Source organism: Aricia agestis, chromosome 17 (genome assembly GCF_905147365.1).
Source record: "Aricia agestis chromosome 17, ilAriAges1.1, whole genome shotgun sequence".
In the NCBI taxonomy this organism is placed as follows: Eukaryota; Metazoa; Arthropoda; class Insecta; order Lepidoptera; family Lycaenidae; genus Aricia; species Aricia agestis.
Genome location: NC_056422.1, coordinates 6,129,926 through 6,155,298, shown reverse-complemented (window position 1 = coordinate 6,155,298; position 25,373 = coordinate 6,129,926). Strand labels below are relative to the sequence as shown.

Here is a 25,373-nt window from a genome sequence, read left to right as displayed (position 1 = left end):
ATAGATAAGAAGCAGACCTCGTGAAGGATCATATGCTTTTTTTGTGGACTACTTTGTCTGTGAAATATCTAATTAAAGAAAGTTATTGCTTCCACCGCGCTCTGCCGTTTAAATTCGACGTTTAACGAGACAACTTGACTGTTTCCAAATTAGAAAAGCTTGTATTAAAATTATTGTATTATTGCTGTGCCTAACTTCTGTCACAATCACTAGCAAAATAAGTGGTTTCGACTTTACCGACATCGTTTTGATTCAGATCAATTTTAGCACATACCCTAGACTTGTCTCTAAAAGCTATAAGCCGTCACCACAGTATAAATAACATAGAGTAGCATAACGCTGCCCAGTCCATGCAATCAAAGTAACAAGTTCTATACTAATCTCGCTAGTGTGCGCGTGCGCCGTTCTTGCGGTCTAGTGTGGTTTACCGTTTACTGCATTTTATTTACATTCTGTCTTAAGTGAATATCCTTTTATTTTCAATGTCCCTTTAATAAAGTGGTCTCAGGGCGGTTGTCGTGATGGTAATCAGCAATTTTTCAATGCCTTTTACCATTTTTATACGATTATCTTTGAATATCGCAGGAGCTTGTGTCCGACTAGAATATAATTGCAGTCGCAGAAAACGTAAAAAATGTAAACAGGGGATCTTTTTGTTTTCTTTTCTTTATAGAATCGCCGATGAAAATGTATGGAATTGACATAAGCGTTCGTTAATATGACGTTGACGTTCGACTCGTCTTATGTCAATTCCATACATTTTGATCGGCGATTCTATAACGAAGCGAAAACGAAAAAGTTTCGGCGAAATGGCCTGGTGGCCGCTTGCTCGCTTAGCGATCGATTAAGATAGTATTTGTAAATATTTTGCAGTAAAATGGTATGGTTAAGGTTAGAACGTTCAATTGAACTTTTAGACTTGCTTAACATTAAGTCGACAGGAAGTTGGAACAGCTAGGAACTTAGGCCGGTATAAATAGTCAGTACTCAAGATGCATCTCGGTCTCAAGACACGGCTCTGTGATTGGTTGGCTGACAAAATTTGTACCAATCACAGAGCCGAACCGCATCCTGAGACCGGGTCTTAAGTACTGACTATTTATACCGGCCTTAGGGCCTGTTTCACCACTTTCTGATTAAAAGTGCCTAATAGGCTATGCACAACTTTTTTGAAAGATTCTCCATACTTGATCTGTCAAGTTAATTGGTGGATAGCCTTATCAGGAAGTGGTGAAACAGGGCCTTAGTCTACTATCTATAACTACTACTATGATAAGAGATCCCAAAAGTTTTTAAATCTGTTTAAATTTGGACGTGATAGTACGCCCAGTCACAGAATACAATATATTAGTACAAGGTCCAGTATAGGCACAATTAAGTTGTAAATATTATGATTAGTGTTTGAAACTTATGTTTTTTACACGATGTTTGTGTGCGTGCGACTAGACACCAGACGTATGCGAATTATAATTGCATAAGTTGATAAAAAATGCTATGCAATAACTTTACCGATGCAGTCCCGAGTGCCATATGTATTTTTTATACTTTTTCCCTATTCCCTTCACCTAGCAATTAATTTACTCCCTGTTTCTCCAAACTGTAGGTACAAAGAAGTAATTGTAAGTTCTAGGTACTTACAATAATTATATTGTTCCGTAGGACGTCAGTCCTTTAATTGTTTTTAAAGATCCGCAGTTGGTAAGCAAAACCATGAACTATAAAATATAATATCCACAGACCACAACATACAGTAAGCTTACACATCAAAAACTGAAATATCGGTATGGCCCGGGATAGTTATAATAGTTAGACAAAATATTATCATGATATCGGCTCTTTTATAAGTTCTATACGTAATACGTATGTATTATGTATGTCTGTCTGTCGGTCTATTACCTCATCACGTTCAAACCGCTGAACCGATTTCGATAAAATTTCCTCCCGAGTCCCGGGAAAGGACATAGATTTTTATCTCGGAAAAATGTACTAGTAGGTACGTGAGCCCTAGAACTTTTTTTTTATTACTATCAAGCTAATTTTTATGTTCGTCTTATAAAAATGTGAGTAGCTTCATTTTGATAAGACGAACATCATTTTTATTTGCGAAAAATCTTGAAAGTGGTACCTAACAGAAATAGAAAGGATTTCATACTTTGACTTGATGGTCCTAAAATATGGATTGATCTATTTGTAGGACAATGTTACTTTTAAATTGTGCAACTTTTAACCTATCAATATACAAAAAATCAGCTTGCTAGGGTTCCGTTTTAGGGTTCAGTAGTCAACCAAGTTTTGTTAATTACAGAACCCCATAACGGAACCCTAACGAGCAGATTTTTTGTATATTAATAAATTAATAGTCATATAATTTAAGAGTAACATTGTCCTACAAATAAAACAGTCCATATTTTAGGACCATTAATTCAAAGTATGAAATCCTTTCTATCTCTGTTAGCTACCACTATCGAGATTTTTCGCAAATAAAAATGTTGTTCGTCTTATGAAAATGAAGCTACTCACTAAAAATTTGCTTGATAGTAATAAAAAAAAAATTGTTCAAAGGCTCTTGTACTATACGGCTCTCTCGCGATGAACAAATTTTGGCACAACGTTCTAGTTTGAAATAATATAATCGCAAGCTGTAGCTTAACAAAATGTCATAAAACTTTAAAATATTTAGCAAGCACATTACATAATTAAGTTTCCCACTTGACTGATTTTTATTCACACACAGTGCAACAAACCCTCGCATCTGCATAACAATAAAAATAACAAGTTACACCTCTGACATCACCTTTATACCAACGGCATAAGGACCATTATTAAAACGAGATAAATGACTATGAATGGACAGCAATCTGCCCAGGCCCCAGGTGCAAGTCAATGTTATCCTGTATCGTCAATACTTTTGATATTGGATAAACCCCTATAGTGTGCACGCCGAGACGAGACACAAAAGTCAAAACTTAATCTTATATCTTTAAACGAGCAATTCTTGTATATAAGTATATAATTGGAATCTCGAAATCGGCTCCAACGATTTTCATGAAATTTAGTATATAGGGGGTTTCGGGGGCGATAAATCGATCTAGCTAGGAATCATTTTTAGAAAATAACATTTTATTTGTGTTTTATCGAATACCGAGCCAAGCTCGGTCAAATAGCTAGTTCTACAGTGTGTAACAAAAATAAGTGATAATACTTTAGGATGTGTACGTGTTGTGTGTGTAAGCAGCTCTGAAAGACGAAAATTTTTTTTCACTTTTGTATGGGCAAGGACCCGAGCGTCACGAGTTTCCCCATACAAAAGTGAAAAAAAAAATTGGTCTTTCAGCGCTGCTACTTTCACACTGAGCTCTCTATAAGGAACACGTACACACCCTAAAGTATTATCACTTATTTTTGTTACACCCTGTATATGATTCTATCAAAAAGTAACTTTCGTGCTCTGGATGGAACAATAACTGCCGAAAAAAGGGACTTCTTTTCGAAGGTTCTCTCCTTAAATTTAGGAACCAATCATATCAATTGCACTGTTGCAACTTTATAAATTATGTACTTTGGTGTCTATTAACTTGGTACTTTACTTCAAATACTATGTTTATTTAAATATAAGATTCCAAAAATATTATTCTGTTAAAAACGTTTTCAAATTGTCACATAATGCTATATTTTACGTTGATGAACTAAATACCTCTTATCATATTGATTAATTATTGCAACTTTACATTTCCTTCATAGCAGATTGTTGCTCGCGTTTCTTGCAAATCTTGGTAATTGAAATACTAAGCCAGCATCCAACAATGTAATAGTGCAGGTTATTTACAGGTTTTATATGAGGTCTTCGAACTGCATAACCTTCAATTAAAAGAATGCTAATAATAATAATTTACTATCCAACACACGTTTAATTATGAGAATGTTAAAACTGTGTAAGTGGATATTAAAAACACACATGCATTATCATCTCATCTATTTAACGATCACTTATTGAGATCGAAGATAAATGCGTTTAACATAGAATAATAAAATATATTGATAATAAACTTTTTGAAACAAAAAATGCAGTGTTCATTTTGACGCGCCAAATTCTTAATGAAATCAAAATACAATCGTGTGATTTAAATTTATCGGTAAATATTTTCTAGGGTCACTAATCAAAATAATCAAAATGGAGAAAAACTGACTAATGCAAGGTATAAAAGACTGCAAACGTAAAGTAGTAATTTATACCAACTACCTTGTGGTAAAACACCCCGATAAAAGTAGGAATTCCCAAAGGAAAAATTGGGGTCAATGCTCTACTCAATAACAAAGAATGTATACTTTATAGGGTAAATAAAGGTACTATTATAACTTCCCCTACAAAGCTTGTGTTAGTAATAACAATGCTGTTTATATCTTAATAGTCAATCAGATAGCAGTATCGTCACGTGAATGTAAACAATATTTCATTGGGCAAGTCGCCACGAATTTTAATTATAGCAATTAAGCAAACAAATTGCTCGATTCAAAACTTTTGTAAATCATTCCTGAAAAATATTGAAAAAGACCTAAATAGAGAGCCTAGCCTAGCGTCATTTTTAGTTTGTTCCGTTTTCAATTCCTTGATTTTCCAATCCCCATTATAGGGGTAAAAATCAAGGGTTGCATCATGGAATATTTATATTCCAACAACATAATATACGTTTAGAAAAAGATCAATGCACAATGACGTCACCTCGGTAACGGTTGGATAAGAATGCACTTTATCAAAGAGCAACAGGCGAATCGTGTTTCAAGGTTAAGTTCGGATTGTAAGAGGGACAGGTTTTAAAAAGAGGGTTACTCTGGACACATGTGTTGTATGAAATTACTTAACAGCCGTTTCGTAACGATTTGGGAAGTGGGAACTCTTTACATATGCATCATTCTGCAGCATATTTATTAAGTCCTTTGTGTTTGACAATGGCATATTAAAATAAGTTTTTCATTTACCGTAGTTTATATTATACATGATATTGAAAATTAGAACCATGTTTTATCATGTTTTCCGTAATATGCCAGTACTAATATAAATAATAAAAAATATAGGTCTTAAAACTGTACCTTGTGGCACACTTTTCACAAATAAGAGGTCATTGAACCGTAAATATAAATACGAGGAAAAGAACTATTATAACATGAAAGGTGTAGAATTTTTTAATTCACTAATTAATAAGGCAATGAACTTACGGACATAATCATTTAAATATTAAAATAAGTACTTCCCGTTGATTTCGTCATAAAATAAAATTTACTAAAATACTGTTAGGAGCTACGTAATTTTACGCTATCTAAGTACAGTTAAATCGTTTCGTGCAGTTTTTATTGCTTATTTTGGACAAAATTGTTACGTTTGTTGGGAGTTTCTATAGCTGTTAACATATTTTATGTGATAATAATTTCGTATTTTAAGTACCGTTGTTCCGTCCTATTTATTTTTACAAAACTTTAGGCGTATAACCAAACAGCTCTATCCTCCGAAAATTCCTATGAATATCAAAGTTTCTTTCGAATTCAGAAGAAAATATACTTCTAAGCCTAATAGAAGTCCTAATAGACGTTCCATTCATGCGAAAAATAAAGCGACCGCGTTCATAGAGCGAATACAACGATTCCTTACATACACGTTTTGACCCACAAACATGGAGATCGAATTTCAGCGAGCATCGTGACCGCCTAAGGCCGCAAACTCTTATTAAAATACCCTTACCGTCTCAAATATTGTGACATGAGATACATCAACTCACGTACACGCTAATCCTTTTAGTATTATGGATGACGAACTTAATAAAAATATGCGAGATGAAATCAATGATCACAGAAACACGGTACACCGCGGTACTTACGGAGCCAACACAGTCACTTAACGCGGTGCGCGTACGCAGGCGCGCAGTACGATCGCTGGTCGATGCGACAATGATACCGCAAGCCTCCCAGTTGGCCTAGCCACCTCTCTCTTTTGGTTGACAGGCCGTAGATATTCCCCATTATTTTTTTATGCACATTGTCGCTATTTCGGAAATAAATTGATAATTCCAACTGCTTCTTTTATGTAAGTAAGGGTTTAAAAGCAATAATTTTAGATAAGCCTCTTTCATTTATGGAAATCGTCACACATTTTCATTTGATTCTAATATTCCTATCACAAGGGAGCTGAGAGTTCCTACTCTATCTTGTTTTTTGAGCGTTTTGGTAATACCTCGATCGTGGGAATCGCAGACAAAATAGATTTTAAATTGTTATGCGACAGCCGGGTGCCGCTTGGGGATTGATGGGTCAACTAGGCATTACATAGAAAATCTTATTATTACATACGAATTGTACAAAAAAGATTTACAAAAAAGACATACATAATCCCACCAAAAATATTTCATGTATAATGTTACATCGACGACCACAAACGGTTTGCCCTGTGAAAAAGAAATAAGATGTAATGTAGAGCCAAGCTTCTGAATCTACGCGGCCTATTACTCTATCGACCCTAACTCCAACAAATTCTACATAATATCAGTAAGTATATATGGCTTGGCTGTTTGAGGCGAATATTAAGTTTCTGATCTACTACTTACGGCGAATACTTACTTATAAGTAGAATTTGTTGGAGTTAGGGTCGATAGAGTTAAGCGGCGTAGATTCAGAAGCTTGGCTCTACATTAGATCTGATGTCTTTTTCACAGGGCAAACTTTTGTGGTCGTCGAGGTAACATTTTACATAAAGTGTTTTGGTGGGATTTCAGTCCTTTTTGTAAGTTGCTACTTGCTAGGCAGTCGTTTTAGTGTTTTTTTTATTTTTTAATAAGAGGTTTTTAGTTAATGTCCATCCTGTGACCATCAATTTTATGAATTAGGACAATAAAGTTTATTTCATGTCCTAATTCATAAAATCGGTGAAAGCCTCATATTTAAACTTCCATTACCCCCTAATTAAACTTCAAACCTCATAAAAAGGTGGGTGGGTGGGTGGGAAGCAATGATAAGGATGATGATGATGATGATGATAATGTTTTGAAAAGGATATTAATAACAGGATAGAAGCATGCGGGCGCTGTCAGTGACTACTCTACCCGCATTCGACTTAGTGTAATTGCTTGCTTGGGCTTGGGAAAGAAAGTTATTAATGTTGGTTAAGCTACACGAAGCCTTCCAATAAAAAAAAAACAAAAAGAAAGAAAAAGAGACTCAAAACAAAGTTAGCATTTTATACCAAATGATAGGTTTAATAAATATGATTTAAAAAACTAAGCTAACGTACCTAACTAGCAGTAACTTTAAAAACAAAACACAAATTCATACTACTTTTTAGTATCTTTAGGGCCTGTTTCACCGCTTACTGATAAAGTGCCTAATAGGCTATTCACAACTTTTTTGACAGATTCTCCATACTTGATCTGTCAAGTTAATTGGTGGATTGCCTTATCAGGAAGTGGTGAAACAGGTCCTTAATCTTGGTATAGAATCTAACCAAAAGCGTGATAAGAGGAATCTTTCAAGAACTGCAACGTCAAAATTGTATCCTCTAATCAGGAGATGCGTAACATTTATCATTCCAACTTGATTGATGCTAGATACTTAAAAGTCCGTTATATTAAAGCCTTTTAGTGTCATTGCTCTACAAGTTAGTAGTAACTGACATGACGCGAGACAAATCAGTAATCGTTTATGAAGATTAATTGAACGGTTATAGTTATAGCCAGATTCTTGTTATAATTGAATTTTGGACATAAAATGAGAAGTATTTTCAAACAATAAAATCTGAAGTATAATTATTGATGTATAATAATCCATACTAATATTGGCGAAGGTTTGTCTGTCTGTTACCTCTTCAAGCCCCAACCGCTGAACCGATTTTGCTGGGTATGAAGACACTTTGAGTCGCGGAAAATGAAGATACTTTTTATCTCCGTATGTACGGTTCCCCCGTGATAAATGAATTTTTGACCCAAGAGAGTTGCGGGGTGTACTTCTTTAAAAAAATATAATTAGTAAAGAATTTTTTTTTTGTATTTCACCATTGTTGTAATAATATTTCAACGCAAGCCTTGGTACAAAATAAAAATATTGTGCGCCAGCATACAAACCGTAACATGGGATTTCCAATGATCACTAAACAAAAATCTATATTGTCCATTTAAAAAGCTATAAACCAATCAACCCCTTAATACTAAGTAACTATCGATCGGTAAACAAGTGAGTTGTCAGAATCGCATATCACTTCACGGAAATACAAGGTTCCGTACTAAAACTGGTTGTATTTCGTGCGAATGTGCAGCAGGTTACCGGGGCACTTGTTAATTGACATTTAATAAGGAATTATTTGACTTATAAGGGTAAATAAGTACCCATAATGGATCAAGAAGCTAGGAACAGATTAAGTATGAAAATGGGTAAGAACAAGGGCAAGTTATGGATCAGCCAATACTATACTCGGCGCGGCGAACCTTGATCCCTATGACACTGACAGTTAATAACATTGTAATGTCGTCACCATTAAATTAGGATCATATTAGAGCCGTCTAAAAATGCCATTTATAAATTTTACGTAGCTTTATGCCATTACAATGATATTCCGTTGGAACTTTTAGCAATTCTTAACATTTACAAGAAATTATCTCAACCTGAAATTACGTTTACGTCCTACAAAACTTACGTTGTGTGATGACGTAAGTTTTGCAGGACGTAAACTTAAATTCAGATTGAGATAATTTCTTGTAAATGTTAAGAATTGTTAAAAGTTCTAATGGAATATTATTGTAATGTCATAAAGCTACGTAAAATTTATAAATGGCATTTTTAGATGCATCCAATATGATCCTAATTTAATGGTGACGACATTACAATGTTATTAACTGTCAGTGTCATAAGGATCAAGGTTCGCCGCGCCGATTATAGGAGTAGACGATGAAAAATGAAAAATGCCTGTAGGTGATTGATACATCACCATCGGTCTAGAATCTAGATCAAAGAGAATATGATCATTACGTGTCTAGAATATGACGTGATAACTCATATAATGTGCAAACTGTCGAACTTTACATGACAGACAAACTTTTTTTTAAATTAATAGTAACAGTGCTTGTTACAAGATGTCACTAAAATTCGCTTTTGCCATCAAAATGTATTGTAATGCTCAAAACATTAAAAGTTTTGCCTTCATGTCTGATGACAAAAGATGAAATATTTTCCAAGGCATATAGTTACATGGAAGGAGCATCAAGTGGAAATCTATTTTCCCAGTCATAATTAATGCTATGTAAGTTGGATTAGAAAAAAGAGAAGAAATAAAGCAACATTGTCCTGAACCAGCTCGAAAGCTGACGATGATGAGCTGACAGCTTGTCAGCAACAAGCTTCTCAAATTGTTGACAACAGCACGAGAAGATTGCAGCGAACTGACATAAACTGTGGAACTCCAATTCCCAGTAATGTGAGCCACTATACACTTGACATACCATATTTACGGACGACACGGTTGACAAAAAATTCACAGTAAATTGTAGAAGACTTAACTTCATTTGGTATTCGATACCCACAAACTACAAAAGTTGTTACTGTAGTGACGCCAATATTTACGTAGGTAGAGAAAATGTTTTTATAAAAGTATATAACTTGTATCAAATTAATAGCAACATCAGCCAATAATATTATGAGTCGCATGCAACAAAATATGTTATTTATGCCAGCCAATCCATTCATAAATTTCATAGAAAATAGAAACTTCTAAATAATAACAAGAATATTAAAATATTATGTCTTAGCATTCTTCGTTAAATATATAAATCTCGTAGGTCCTAAACAAATGCAACATCCTGAAAATATATGATACCTCAATGTAGCAAACCTTAACGCCCACACAAAATGGTGTCCATTTAGTTGCGATCTAAATCGCTTTCGAGAGCATAAAACTTTACGGCGATCGCGAACTGTAATGTGGAATTGTCTTTGAATAAATTGAAAGCTCTACATCACAGACCGGACTGCAAACGAGACGATATTGGAACTGAATTGAAGAAATACTTCAACTGGACACGAACATAAAAATATCAGAATTTAGGGACGTCAACTCAAGTAAGGTAAAAATTGTTTGCCAGGGCGATAAAACGCTTACAAGTTACAATTAACACGTGATCCATTGTGTTATCCATATTTATTAAGCGACTTCCGAAAACGAGGAGGTTATATGTTCGGCTGTGGATATGTTTTTTTTTATCCTATTACTCATAATCAGTTTTTTTCTTAATGGTAACTCTTTGCGAGATGCAATAATATTCTAGTTAAGTACCCCGCAAACGATCAAATTGTTTGTAAAATTTTACATGTTTGTCAAACAGTTTGATAGTGTACAGCTTTGTTTGAAGCGTTTGTCAAACAAACTACGTGTTTGATCTGTTTGAAGAAAATTTGCATTGGCGTAGAGTTTGACAAACGTGTTTGAACGTGTTCCGCTGTATATTTTGTCAATCAAGATCTCATGATCTCAAACCGATTCTAGATAATTGTTTGACAAACTTGTTTTATGCACGTTTGTTCGTCTGCGCTGTTGATGAAAACGTAAATTACATCAAACACGTTTGTCAAACAAATTTGATCGTTTGCGGGGTACTTAAGGCGAGGATAAATCCCAATTTGTTATTCCGTGACTCCCGGTTTACCTAGTTACAATATAATAACGAAGTGTTAAAAAATATGAGATATAAAGCACGATATTCAAAATACCTTAAACCATAAACATTTTAATAAAACGTAATACTTTGGCTGTAATTAATTTACAAACTCACCTCCGAAAAAACTCTATTTCATCGAAATATAAGTATTAACTAGGATAATTATACATTTTATTTGAATAAATTGTTAGTAAATCTATATTAAAATCTCTTTAACCGAACAATTTTGTTTCTTAATATTTATTTCCAAAGATATTTAAAAAAAAAACATGAAAAATAGAGAAGATCCGCCCGAGTAGTTACAGTTTTATGCTAAGCTAAAATGAATATTATTGCGATGCGTATACGCTTGGTCTTTGGTTGTGTGCAAGGTTATCGTTTTTGATTGAGATGAATCCCCGCCTTAATGTAAAATATGGTTCAATCACATATTCTGCAGTCGTTGCTGTCAAATTTTAACAACGCGTACGCTCCGATCCCGACCCGGTGGACGCGCAGCTTTAATCCCATTACTGATATTGATATTATGAAAATATTAATAGATGTGAAATAAGGTAGTAATATTGTTCCCCAAGTATAGTAAATGATATTGGGCACCATAACTACACGACGAAATGTAAACTACACACCTAGAGAAATTCAAATCCATATTACATATTCATTTATGAATGTGTAATATGGATTTGAGATGCTAATGCATTATATTATGTAAAATCGGTAACAATTTTTTATAACCACTGAATAATTGATAGCTTTAAAGTCAAAGTTTCGGCAAGACGAACGGCTGTGTTTCAAGCCTTGTATCTAGACAAATAAGCTATTAAGGGTGCAAAATATTAGTAGTATATCCCACAACCTGAACATTTTAATAAATAATAATAATAATATCTATGGACGCTTCACACCACGTCAGTCTGGACCCGTGGTAAGTTCCTGAAGGACTTGTGTTACGGGTACCAGACAACGGAAATATATTTAATACTTTTATACTATACATATATTTAAGATTTTTATTATATTATACATTTATTTTGCAGTACACTTTACGGAAAAACTACCACGCCTATTGATTTGTGCTTTAATATAGTAATTTTTTTATTAATATTAATTATGACACATGTACTTAGTAATTTAAATTATTATGTAGATGTGTTATCATCAGTCAGTCAAGGTGTGATGACGTGAACACTCACAAAGCTCGGCTTTTAGCTAGTTATACAAGGCTTCCCTTTTGCCAAAGGATTTTCTTTTGTTATCAAGAGACATGCTAGCTACATAGTAGTATATTATGTATCTTTCATGGTGTGTATTAGTTACCACAGGTTACCACCTTTAGCTTTGACTGAACATTAATAGTTTTCACCCCAAAAAAGTACGGTTTCCGCGAGACACATGAATTTCTATCGAAGTTTCAGACAACGTCTAGGAGGCTGTGTTTATACTAGTCTGATAAAGATATTTAGCTTCCAAGTTATTCTAATAAGTTCCAAACTTCCATAGCAAATAAAACTGACCATCAGACTTATAGCAATACATTTTGTTTGCAATTTAAGTGGGGTGCGACGATGCACATTCTTATATCAACACTGCGTTCCTCGTACTGTAAACTGTTGCGAAATTCTAGCAAATATTTTGTGTCATCCGTTTGGCGAAATACATAAATGAACATACACAATACTCAACAATTTAGAACGAACTGTCGCAAGCAGTATATCCGGACCAACACGTCACTCGAACGGCAAACCTTCAAGAAGCGTATTCCCTCTTTAAAGGCCGGCAACGCACCTCTTCTGATGTTGCGAGAGTCCATGGGCGACGATAGTTGCTTTCCATCAGGTGACTCTATACAGGGGTGAGTCCCCTGCATAGAGTTGACTGTGAAAGTACATGATCCACAGTATCTATACACCTTAAATCAGCCTTTCCCAAATTTGGCGATAACGCCCTCTTGTGGGGCGGTGTGGGACCCAGAATAAATGGGGGCGTTGTGTAGAGGCTTGGAGGTAATTCATTTCATCATTCATTTTAAACTGAAACAATAGGAGCGCTAAAATATAATTTCTTGTTAAGGTGGGCGGTAGACAAAATAAGAAACCTCTGCTTTAAAGTATCAATTTGTTTTGTGACACCCTGTATTAAATAAATATCTACCACTGCTTTAGCAAAGCTAATCGATTGGACAAAAGACATTCCATACGGGAATCCCTACTTTGAAGGTATACGGGGTAATTCAAATGATACCTTCACACTGTATCATTTATGTTGTGTCTAATTAGATCATCTTGTCCAATGAATCGAATAAGGGTCTGCACAAATCGATGAAGATGTGTGGAGACAAATTAGTGATAGGTTATTGAGGAAATTATGGACTTCCAAAATCTGGTGCAAGCCAGTACAAGCTGAAGGTGGCTCCTCCGCTTTATTTGTACTAAGTTACTAACTATACCAATATATGAAAAAAATAATATTAACGCCTCCGTGGTCTAGTGGTATAGAGCGCGGCTCTTGACTGGGGTCGTGGGTTCGATTCCCGCGTTGGAAACATATTGTTATTTCCATGTTTGGTTAGGTCAATGCAGGCTGATCACCTGATTGTCTGACAAGTAAGATGATCCATGCTTCGGATGGGCATGTAAAAAGTCGGTCCTGCGCCTGATCTCTCGCCGGTCGTGTCGGTCTTCCGTCCCACTGGGTTATAAGAGTAAAGGAATAGAGAGTGCTCTTGTGTACTGCGCACACATTTAGGCACTATAAAATTACTCCTGCGTAGCTGGCCTGGTTTCAATGAAACCGGCCACCGTCACCAAAACTGGTGTGGGAGCTATTATTATATGAAAATATCATCACCTCGATGAGTGGCAGTCTGCCACAATGCGTTTTTCGCATAACTTCCTGCCACGCACAGAAAAACTCTGGAACGAACTGTGGCCGGCAACGGACCAGCAACTCTCTGATGTCGCGAGTGTCGATGGGCAACGGTAGCTGCTTACCATCAGATGACCCGTTTGCTCGTTAATTTATAAAAAAAGAAACTGTTAAGTGTTAACTATCCTTGGCGATAGCAGCAGTGGCTCACTTTTTTTTCACCGCAACAGCTTTTGTCCACCCAAACAGAGCTTCTAAGACATAGAGCTTTTCCGGAAGTCAGTTAAAAGACACGTAGCATACATGTCGTTTCTTTTCCGAAGGAAACATCAAAATTTTAGTTTTTTTTTCTCAGTGTGTAATGTGCTTACTCCTTTAGACAATACTCACAGTTCACAAGGTCATCGAACTAGCACGTCCAAATTGGCAAAGATGCACATTGTTTTATTTACATATTAATAAACAATAACGAGAAATATTATGTTAAGCTTGTTTTACTAGCTAAATATATTATGCTTAACGTAATTTTTGTGTTTTTTGGAATATTATGCTATTACAAAAACATCAATTAATTATCATCAAATAACCATAAATCCTAATCCAAAATAATATTTACAGTCGAACCTTGAACGTCCTCTTTTTTGGAATCGGATAAAAATACATAATATTATAATTACTGACGATAATGTTAGGGATAACTTTAAGTACTTACGTAGTACAAACTAAATTCTTATATTCCTTTTGTATCTTTGTCTTGTATGCACGATTTCATTTCATTCATTCAACTATTTAACAATATGTGAAGTATCACCTAGTAAGGTAGACATTGTATTTCTAATTTACCCGCTTCATACCTGTGATGAAATAGTGATATCAATTGATAGAGATTATTTATTAGAGTATCAACGATTGCCAAACAGGTAACAAATTGATTTTAGGGATCGCTAAATATTATCTGCGACTCTAAAACCCTCTTAGGCAGTCAATTGAAAACAAAAATTAATACAAAAATATTATAATATTATGTGAAAGGGTATTTGTCAGTCACTCTTCTCACCTAAAAATTTGGTAAGAACCCGACTTTTAAAAATTTTATTGCGGAATTTTATGCGGATACACAAAGGAAAAATTGCGGAAAAACGTAAACGTGAAGTAAACGGACTATTGCCGAGCTAGCACGGCCACCAGTAGAAATGCGAAAGTATGGACAAACTGTGGACATAAACTTAAGGTCAGTTCTGATCTTTACCGCGGCTAATCGCGACCAACAAAAATTCAATTAAAATGCTACTTTATGACAGACTATTTGTTAGTATTTGTAATAAAGTAGGATATTATTTGAATTCTTAGGACTATAGTCTGCCATAAAGTGGCATTTTAATTGAATTTTTCGGAACGAAAAAAGATCGGAACTTCACCTTAAGTTTATCTCCACAGTATATACTTTCACATTTCTACTGGTGGCCGTGCTAGCTCGGCAGGACAAACATCTGTCTATTATAGATACCTTTATCCTACAAGATTTGTGTTATGGGAACCGTAAACATAGCTACTCCACCTCTTTCTGCAAATATCTCTACCTTATTATTAGCTTTAGATTTATCATTCGACACCGGCGCTCGGACTATAATTTCAAAATAATTAATATGTCAAATGAATTTACTTGCTGGAAACGAGTTACAAGCACTTAGGGCTTTATTCTCAAACTGGACCACTTAACGATGTCAGTATAATAATACCACTCGGTTAGTAGGAGCTTTGTTGTTTTATCACGAATTCGAACCCCTTTCGTGTCGCTGAAATTAGGCACCTTTTGCTAGGCTGTAGCCTGTAAGCTTTGTTGAATGTTGGTTTGGTACATTTAATGGTCAGTTCACACTTTTGCGAGCGCGTATCCAGAGTATCAGCGAAATATGCAGCATAGCTAAGGGTTGCTCTTACAATGAAAAATGTAGTCTTATTGTGTAGTAAATAACGATCAAAAGAGAACTATCTTGCAAATGTTACAATATGAAACCATTAGGCACTATCGTCAAACCTAAAAGCTAAACGAAACGAAAAAAATACGGAACCCATTTTACACGCAAAACCTTAATAACTAATAAGTATCTAATCATTACTTTTGTACGTATTCAAAAACTGTGACATATGACATCTATTAAGATTGTTTATGTGCATATAGGAAACCTGTGTGCCAATAAGCGAATTGGCAGACACACTATGTCTGGCAGATACCTGCAATGCGTTTCCTAACCATAGACGTGTCTGCCGAAGTGATTCACTAGCGGCGAATTCGCTGATAGGGTAGTTAGCTTAGGCCCTAGTTCCTACAGAAATAATGGCTTCAAAGCAATAAGCAAAAGGAATAGTGGTAGTCTCCAACCACAAAACAGAAAATGATGGGAGCAAAGACAGCTTAGGCCCTACCCTAGTTCCTACAGAAAGAATGGCTTCAAAGCAATAAGCAAAAGTAATAGTTTGGTCTTCAACCACACAACTTGAGCCCTACAAAAAAGCCTTCAAAGCAATAAGCAAAAGAAATGATGGTATTAAACCACAAAATCGAATAAGCTTTTGCCAGCTTGGAGGCTGGGGCATAAGAAAAGTTTCGTCTCAAAACCGCAAAACAAAAGAAGTGCACTTTTAGTGTCTAAACACACTATGCCGAATTTCCGCGGCGGAAGTTCGGCTTGATTCCGACCGATGACACGCTATGCCGAAATTCCATCGCGTTTGTATGCGTTTGACATTGCTGACGTAATCATACGGAATTTCCGAATTTTCGGCATAGTGTGTTTTAAAGACACACAACTCAATCTCAATCAACAGTGGTTGGTGAGCAGTCACCAACCACTGTTGATTGAGATTGAGTTTTTGAAATTGAGTACATTCTGGGTATAAGAGCAATAGTGATGGAGAAATGCGGAGAATTAGCCCATTTGCGCCTTACCAATATAACATAAAATTACCAAATATTCCACTATTCAAATTACAGTGTACTAAAATCTTGTTTATTATCATGGTTTAATGATTTCTGGCACGAACACCCATGATTGGTATAGAGCTATGCGACGTATGCATGTCACATGCTAGTCCATGCAAGCATCATGCGGTCATTAGAACCCATTAGTGATATCAAATAGAATCTAGATTTTTACACGCTTTCTATATTTTTTATAGAAAGTTACTTTATTAATTATTGTCGTTGGGCAACAAATTGTAGCGCCAAATATATTTTGCGTAGTCAAGCTATAAGTTCAGATCACATCATATTACTTAAAAAACAATTTCCAAAGATTTCATCAGCAACTTTTTCTGTAAAAAACGAGATATGGAATAAACAAAGAGACATTTAATAAGATTTACTTTCAAGATAAAACCTTTCTTGATCTGGTTTATAAGGTCATTTCCTCGTCAAATTCATGAAGCACACCGACAGACCGCAGACGTGTCTTTCGCCACGCAAACGTCACGTACTTAACGGCTACTCAACTTTGAGTGCTAATTTGGCAACTAGGTATATTATGATCTCTCTATAATATCATCAGCTATCGGTTGTATCACGGGGAGTGCGAGGAATGCAACTTTTCGCCATCGCCCCACGCGAAAAATAAACCATCCTCATCACCTTGATGAGTGGTGCAGTCTTCCACCGCGCGTTTTTGTGTAACTTTCTTTCACTCACAGTAAAACTCTGGAACAAACTGCAACGCACCTGCAGCTCTTCTGATGTAGCGAGTGTACATGGGCGACGGTGGTTGCTTTCTATCAAGTGACCCGTTTGCTCGTAAAAAATATATAAGAATATGTAGAGTATTGTAGAGCATCTGTAACGCCCAGGCTATTACGAAATTGAACACTGTTAGTTCCTGATTTATTCATATCGGTTTTACTTAATACCTCTAACTGCTAACATTTTGATTGTCAATTCTTGCCTACCGGCTATTGCTGCTTAAGTTCTTAGCCAATCTTTTAAGCGCCCTGCTATACAGGAAAACGTTGCGGCCAAATTTTGATATATTCATCCTTGTTAAGAATAAAAATACACGTATTTTTTCTTTTATGATCACTCAGTATTCAGTACTAAATAATAATTACACCAACGTCTGTTTCTGTTAATGGCTTGTAAAAATGACATGTTTTCTCTTTCGTTAGTATGAAAAACGAGAGAGGTAATGTTATACTAATTATTGGAGCATTAACTTTAACAGACGTTGGTGAAATTGAGTCTAAAGCTTCACTTTATTTTCCAGCATTCGCAACCACAAAATCCGCACACCCGCATGCACTTTTTGGATGCAACCAGAAAAAGGATACACCATACTCCCCACAATAGAGCCATTAAGGTCCTTGCCCCGGTGTTAGACAATGGTGGTAGCTGTGAGGAGAATTAATGCATTTGCACATGCAATGGGAAGACTTGACCAGCCTTGAACTTGGCCGGTGCAGTTCCATGCGATAAATGCGAAAGCCGACGCCATTTCTAGCGAGCACGTCATGTACGCTGTTAAGGTGATTGTACATGAACCTAACTAATAAAAAGATACTAAAGACTAAAAAGACTGTGTATACAGGGTGTAACAAAAATAAGTGATAATACTTTAGGGTGTGTACGTGTTCCTTGTATAGAGTTCACTGTGAAAGTAGCGACGCTGAAAGACCAACATTTTTTTTCACTTTTGTATGGGGAAACTCGTGACCCTTGCTCATACAAAAGTGAAAAAAATTTTCGTCTTTCAGAGCTGCTACTTTCACAGTGAACTCTCTACAAGGAACACGCACACACCCTAAAGTATTATCACTTATTTTTGTTACACACTGTATATGGGTACATGTCTGTCAAGCGACTTTTCTAGCGTATCATACGAAAAAAAAATATTTTGTAATTCGGGAATAACCATCGACGTTTTTGTTAGCAAAGAGGGTAAAATCTTTAATGCCGGGAGAAGAGTATTTTAGAAACTTAACAGAATCGCGGTATTTATACCTACCTACTAAATATTGAGGGGGCGACTAACCCTAAAGTGTCGCTTTTATAATATATGGATAGTATGGAAGTATAAATTATATTAAAAACTGATTAAATTTAAATTCACTTAGTAAATTAAGTGTACAATCCCCCTAACCAGCTAATGTTTTCCAACAATCGTCCGTGTCGCAATGTGACGCTTATGACCGGCCATGGCGATTGCACATGAAAATAAACCGCGCATAGAAATCGGACACTGAATACTGACGTTTGCTATTTATGCACAGGATAAACAGGGACTTATTCCAGTCGTTATTGGCTAGGTAAGTTTCGTACGGATAGCATGAAGAGAAGAGAGTATTTTGTAAGACATCAATAAAGAGCTGATATGTAAGAAAGCATATGGCTTTTTTGTTGATCTTCAAATTATAATAATTGAATGTAAACTAATCCCTACTAATTTTATAAATCGAAAATGTTACTGTTCGTCTATCACTCGGTCAGAAAGCCGAACGGGAGCCGAAGAACAAAATTTTTTATGATCACTTTGTGGGTAGCTTCATTTTGATAAGACGAACAACATTTTTATTTGTGAAAAATCTCGAAAGTGGTAGCTAACAGAGATAGAAAGGATTTCATACTTTGAATTGATGGTCCTAAAATATGGACTTGTATATTGATAGGTTAATAGTTATATGATTTAAGAGTAACATTGTCCTACCAATAAAACAGTCCATATTTTAGGACCATCAATTCAAAGTATGAAATCCTTTTTATCTCTGTAATAGAGCTACCACTTTCGAGATTTTTCGCCAATAAAAATGTTGTTCGTCTTATCAAAATGAAGCTACTCACAAAAAATTAGCTTCATAGTAATAAAAAAAAATTGTTCTAGGACGTCTCTATGTCTAAAATTTTGAGTGTCAGAAAAGGACAAAGGAAACTTTTATCCCAATTAAAGCAAAGTAACTTAAATATTTCTCAAATATGTATATTGTGCTTAGAACGCAACTTAAATACTCCTAAAATTTTTCTTAATTGCCCCTGACAAAGTATTTAATATTAATAGACTCAATAGTGATGGCTGATGAATATTAAGATTCTCGCTTAGCGAATAGACAGTAGGTTGTGGGGTCAACGACCTATCAACCGGTTGAGCTTTGTCGAGCGAAAGAGCTGACCGAATTTGGCCTACTTTTCAAAATATATAACATTGTTATGTTATGCTTTTATTATATTTATGTAACGGTAACTAAATTATATCAACCTATGGCACGATTTATCAAATACATAATGAGAAACCTCCTCCTTTTTTGGAAGTCGGTTAAGAAATGACGTCATGAAGACTATGTCAGTGTAAAGAATAACTAAAGATATTGAAAGCCAAGTAAGATCTACCTACTCGGTAGAGTTAGTTATGTTTTTAGTTAATAAATAAGGAGGCGGTAAAAACCCCAACATTTTGCTCTATTAGCTTGTCATGAATAGTAGTTTGTTAGCTGTTGTATGTTTGGTGACTAGTTCCATGGCTTGGACCGTAGATATTTATACGTGGGAGAGCCATGCCTCGGCACGAATGGGCCGGCTCGACCGGAGAAATACCACGTTCTCACAGAAAACCGGCGTGAAACAGCGCTTGCTCTGTGTTTCGCCGAGTGAGTGAGTTTACCGGAGGCCCAATCCCCTACCCTATTCCCTTCCCTACCCTCCCCTATTCCCTTCCCTTCCCATCCCTACCCTCCTCTATTACCCTATTCCCTCTTAAAAGGCCGGCAACGCACTTGCAGCTCTTCTGATGCTGCGAGTGTCCATGGGCGACGGAAGTTGCTTTCCATCAGGTGACCCGTTTGCTCGTTTGCCCCCTTATTTCATTAAAAAAAAATCATTACGTTAGTACTTACTACAAAGATTTTTGGCCGTTTATTCAAAGAACATTCGACGACTTACATTTTTTTTTCAGGGGTATGACTATGTCGTCGGTATAAAGATTTTCGGGCGTATAGTCAAAGAACATTCGACGGTGTTCAAAGACGGTGTCCCCTTATATGGCCTAGTGCACCGTAGGAGCCCGAAAGGCCCTTATATAGAGAGGCACATTACTCTCGTTTTGCGGTTACTGTGCCGAGTAACGGGGCTGCCGGCCGCGGCGACGTCATAGAACAAAAACACGGGCTATGTAGACCGGTCAGTCCGTACACGCGTAGAGAGAATATTTCATACACAACCATAAATTATTGTTCGTGTGCAAATGTCCAAATGTGGCGTTTTGTTACCTGTTAATTGCACAATGTATCAGGAAGTGGCAAAATGTCTACGCCAATTTCTATAGATGAAGGTCGGCATAAGTGAAAATATTTAGGATAGTTTTTATTTAGGAAAATAACAGTAATTACAACAACGTTATCTAAGATTGATTCAAAATTAGATATGAATTGTAAATAATAAGAATAGATAATAGAAAAGAATAGATAAGTGCATAAAAGGCTATCCACAACTTATCTGACAGATTCTCCATACTCTATATATCAGATAAGTTGTGCATAGCCTATCCGGCGCTTATCAGGAAGTGGTGAAATAGCCCCTTAGTAGTAATTAATATACCGTCCTCGTTAATAATAATTTAACGCGCTGCACACTGGTAATAAAATCATCTCTCAAATAGAACTACCATATTCGCGACGTTGCTATACGTTTTCATCGCAGGCGCTTTGCTTTTATTCGGAATATACCGTCTGTCTCCTACTCTATGTCGTCCGTCACAACATAATGAACTTGCGGTGCGTCATAAGCAGTTACACGTAATTCGACGCTCTTGACCTCGATGGACGATGCCTCCGAATATCCATATTACTTTAGTCTTATAAAATTCTCATGTCACAATGTTAGGCCGCGTATTCCTCCGAAACGGCTTTACTGATTTTAACCAAATTTTATATGCATATTCAGTGGGTCTGAGAATCGGCTACTGGGTACTTATTATATTGATAAGTGCATTTGTTGAATAAATAATAGTAAATGATTACAACTCGAGACCGACGGCGACCATTGTTTGTGCGACGGGATAGCGATGGACGTTGCTATGGTGACATACTTATTTAGTCACTTCAATAAAATAATATGGGCGAAATCAAAGATGTTTTTTATCACTGAGCGAAATACTTTAAATGGCAAAACAACGTTGGACAGCTAGTAATATTATAAATGCGAAAGTCTAGTCTGTCTCTCTGTTACCTCTTCACGCCCAAATGGCTGAACCGATCTTGCTCTTTGGTATGGGGATACTATGAGTCCCGGGAAAGGACATAGGGTTCTTTTTATCGAGGAAAAATGTACGGTTCCCGCGCGATAAACGAATTTTGGCGCAGCGGAGTTGCGGGCGTCATCTAGTAAAGAATATCGATATATTTGCTTAATATCATAATAGTACACGTGTATTATTACGAAAAAGTTAACTAGGCACCGCGATATAAGCTAATCCATCATCCATCCATCAGGTGACCCGTTTACTAGTATGGCCACGTATATTATAAATCCCATCAAAAACATCCTGTAAAAAAACCAAGTCTCGCAACTCATTTTTTATACCGTAAAAATTTATGAGATCCATGCAATACCAAGTCGGTTAATTTATTCAGTCCCTACCTAGGGGACCTTCTGTCTCAAGTTATTACGTAAGTTATTATCATATCAATATTAAAAATCTTTTACATTTTAAATAAATAGATCGACTCGCATATCAGAAAAGTATATTGTGTGGGAACCGCACATTTTTCCGGGACAAAAAACATTCCTTGTCCCAAATTCAAATTAGTATCTCCAATCTCCATGCCAAATTTAATCAAAATAGATTAAATAGTTTAGGCGAGAATCATAAAAGTTTATAGTGCGGGAACCGTATATTTTCCAGGATAAAAAGAATCCCTTGTCCTTTCTCAAGACTGAAAGTATTGCCATACCAAATTTCATCAAAATAGATTGAATAGTTTAGACTTTAGGCGTTAATCATAAAAGTTTATTGTGCGGACCCGTACATTTTCCGGGACAACATTAGTATTCCTTGTCGTTTCTCGAGACTCAAAGTATCTCCATACCAAATTCCATCAAAATAGATTGAATAGTTAACGCGCAAAGCGTATATTGTGCAGTAAACAGTTATTTTTCCGGGACAAAATGAATCCTATGTTCTTTTTCGGGACTCAAAGTATCTTTATACCAAATTTCAGCAAAATGGGTCCAGTCGTTTGTTTACGCGTGATGTCGTGACCACGCGAAAAATAACGTTCCGCGCAGCTTCGCCCGCGTAAATTAGATATTTCACAGACAAATTAGTCCACGAAAAATAGCCTATGATCCTTTACGTGGTCTACTTCTTACCTGTGCCAAATAACAGAAAATTTCTCCAGTGGTTCGTGAGATAAGCCCTTTCAAATAATTTGCCTCGTTTTTCCACATTTTCCCTTTATTTCTTCGCTGCTTTTAGTCTGAGCGTGATAAAATATAACCTATAACCTTTCTCGATAAATGGGCTATCTAACACTGAAAGAATTTTAGAAATCGGACCAGTAGTTCCTGAGATTAGCGCGTTCAAATAAGCCCTTTCAAATAATTTTCCCAATTTTTTCCACATTTTTCTCTATTTCTTCGCTCTTATTAGTCTTAGCGTGATAAATATAGCTTATAGCCTTTCTCGATAAATGGACTATCTAACACTGAAACAATTTTTCAAATCGGACCAGTAATTCCTGAGATTAGCGCGTTCAAATAAGCCCTTTCAAATAATTTCCCCAATTTTTTCCACATTTTTCTCTATTTCTTCGCTCTCATTAGTTTTAGCGTGATAAAATATAGCCTATAAGCCTTTCTTGATAAATTAACTATCTAACACAGAAAGAATTTTTTAAATCGGACCAGTAGTTCCTGAGATTAGCGCGTTCAAATAAGCCATTTCAAATAATTTCTCCCGTTTTTTCCGCACTTTTCTCTATTTTTTCTCTCTTATAAGTTTTAGCGCAATAAAATATAGCCTATAGCCTTTCTCGATAAATAGGCTATCTAACACTGAAACAATTTTTCAAATCGGACCAGTAATTCCTGAGATTAGCGCGTTCAAATAAGCCCTTTCAAATAATTTCCCCAATTTTTTCCACATTTTTCTCTATTTCTTCGCTCTCATTAGTTTTAGCGTGATAAAATATAGCCTATAAGCCTTTCTTGATAAATGAACTATCTAACACAGAAAGAATTTTTTAAATCGGACCAGTAGTTCCTGAGATTAGCGCGTTCAAATAAGCCATTTCAAATAATTTCTCCCGTTTTTTCCGCACTTTTCTCTATTTTTTCTCTCTTATAAGTTTTAGCGCAATAAAATATAGCCTATAGCCTTTCTCGATAAATAGGCTATCTAACACTGAAAGAATTTTTCAAATCGGACCAGTAGTTCCTGAGATTCAAATAAGCCCTTTCAAATAATGTCCTCCCGTTTTTTTCACACTTTCCTCTATTTCTTCGCTTATATTAGTATTAGCGTGATAAAATATAGCCTATAGCCTTCCTCGATAAATGGGATATCTAACACTGAAAGAATTTTTCAAATCGGATCAGTAGTTCCTGAGATTAGCGCGTTCAAACAAACAAACTAACAAACTCTTCCGCTTTATAATATTAGTATAGATTAGATTGTTTAGTCTAGTGGATAGTGTTATACTAAATCTAATCATGCGATGTCCAAGTCGATCTATTTATTTAAAACGTAAAAGATTTTTAATATTGATATGATAATAACTTACGTACTAACTTGAGACAGAAGGTCCCCTAGGTAGGGACTGAATAAATTAACCGACTTGGTATTGCATGGATCTCATAAATTTTACGGTATAAAAAATGAGTTACGAGACTTGGTTTTTTTACAGGATGTTTTTGATGGGATCTCACTTCTTTTTGTAGAGTCCTACTTTTCTCCTTTTTGGTACCTTTTACTACTATAAAAAACGTCAGGTTTCCAAAGGAGGTTTACAAGAATGTTCGTATTTTACGCGATTTTTGAATTCCACGCGAGTGAAGCCGCGGGCAAAATCTAGTGCTTCGTATATATAGATACGTATCTACAACTATTATTCCTTCGAATATAAATACGTACGGAAATATCGATGGTACCGGTACAATGATTCATAAATTGCAAGTAATGTAACTTTGTGATCTTATACATGTTTTATATGGGATTACAAAGTTGTTCACGAAGTTGGAGAAAGAAGAAGAAAACTGGATAGTAATTATGAAATGTTTATTAGGTTTTCCCTTAATTAAGACACTAAACACTAGCTAGATATCTCTCTACCGACGATAAACCGGAGATATTGATGGTACGGGTAAAATGATTCAACCGCAAATGTAACTTTGTAATCCTATATATTTATATAGGATTACAAAGTTATTTACGAAGTTAGTGTATATAGAAAACTGGAAAGAAATTTTGAAATATTTGAATTTTACCTTGATTTAGACACTAAACACTAATTATATTCTAAGTTTGAAGGTTCTATGTCTGCTAGAAGTGCCTTAGACTTTTGGTGATCGGTCAGTCAGTCAGTCAGTGACAAAATTAAGAAACTTTAACAAGTTACAGCTTTTAAACTACTCGTTCAAATTAAATAAAATTTTAAATATACCGTGTTTATACAATGCTTGCTTAATAACTGAAAATTCAAAAATTCAGGCTTGTTGGTTTATCCACAATGAAGTTATAGGGGGTCAAAAAGAGCCTGAATTGGTTCGAGAAAAGGATGGTACGGCCGTGCCGCTTTTTTGCTCGACTTGACGGGGACACTGCCGTGCCCCCAGAATTATAAAAAAGGCTC

General features: G+C 35.7%; 1 protein-coding gene across 3 annotated transcripts in view; it reads right to left on the bottom strand.

Moving 5' to 3' along the window:
- LOC121735227 (long-chain-fatty-acid--CoA ligase 5) overlaps nucleotides 1-25,373 on the bottom strand; it is a 79,245-nt gene that overhangs the window by 35,759 nt on the left and 18,113 nt on the right. Inside the window, exon 1 of one of the 3 annotated variants that reach the window (XM_042125973.1) lies at nucleotides 5,871-5,934. The exons of the other annotated variants lie outside the window; for them this stretch is intronic. The gene's annotated coding sequence lies outside the window, so the exon portion shown is untranslated. Of the gene's footprint in view, nucleotides 1-5,870; nucleotides 5,935-25,373 lie in introns of those variants that run through there. 3 annotated transcript variants of the gene reach the window in all.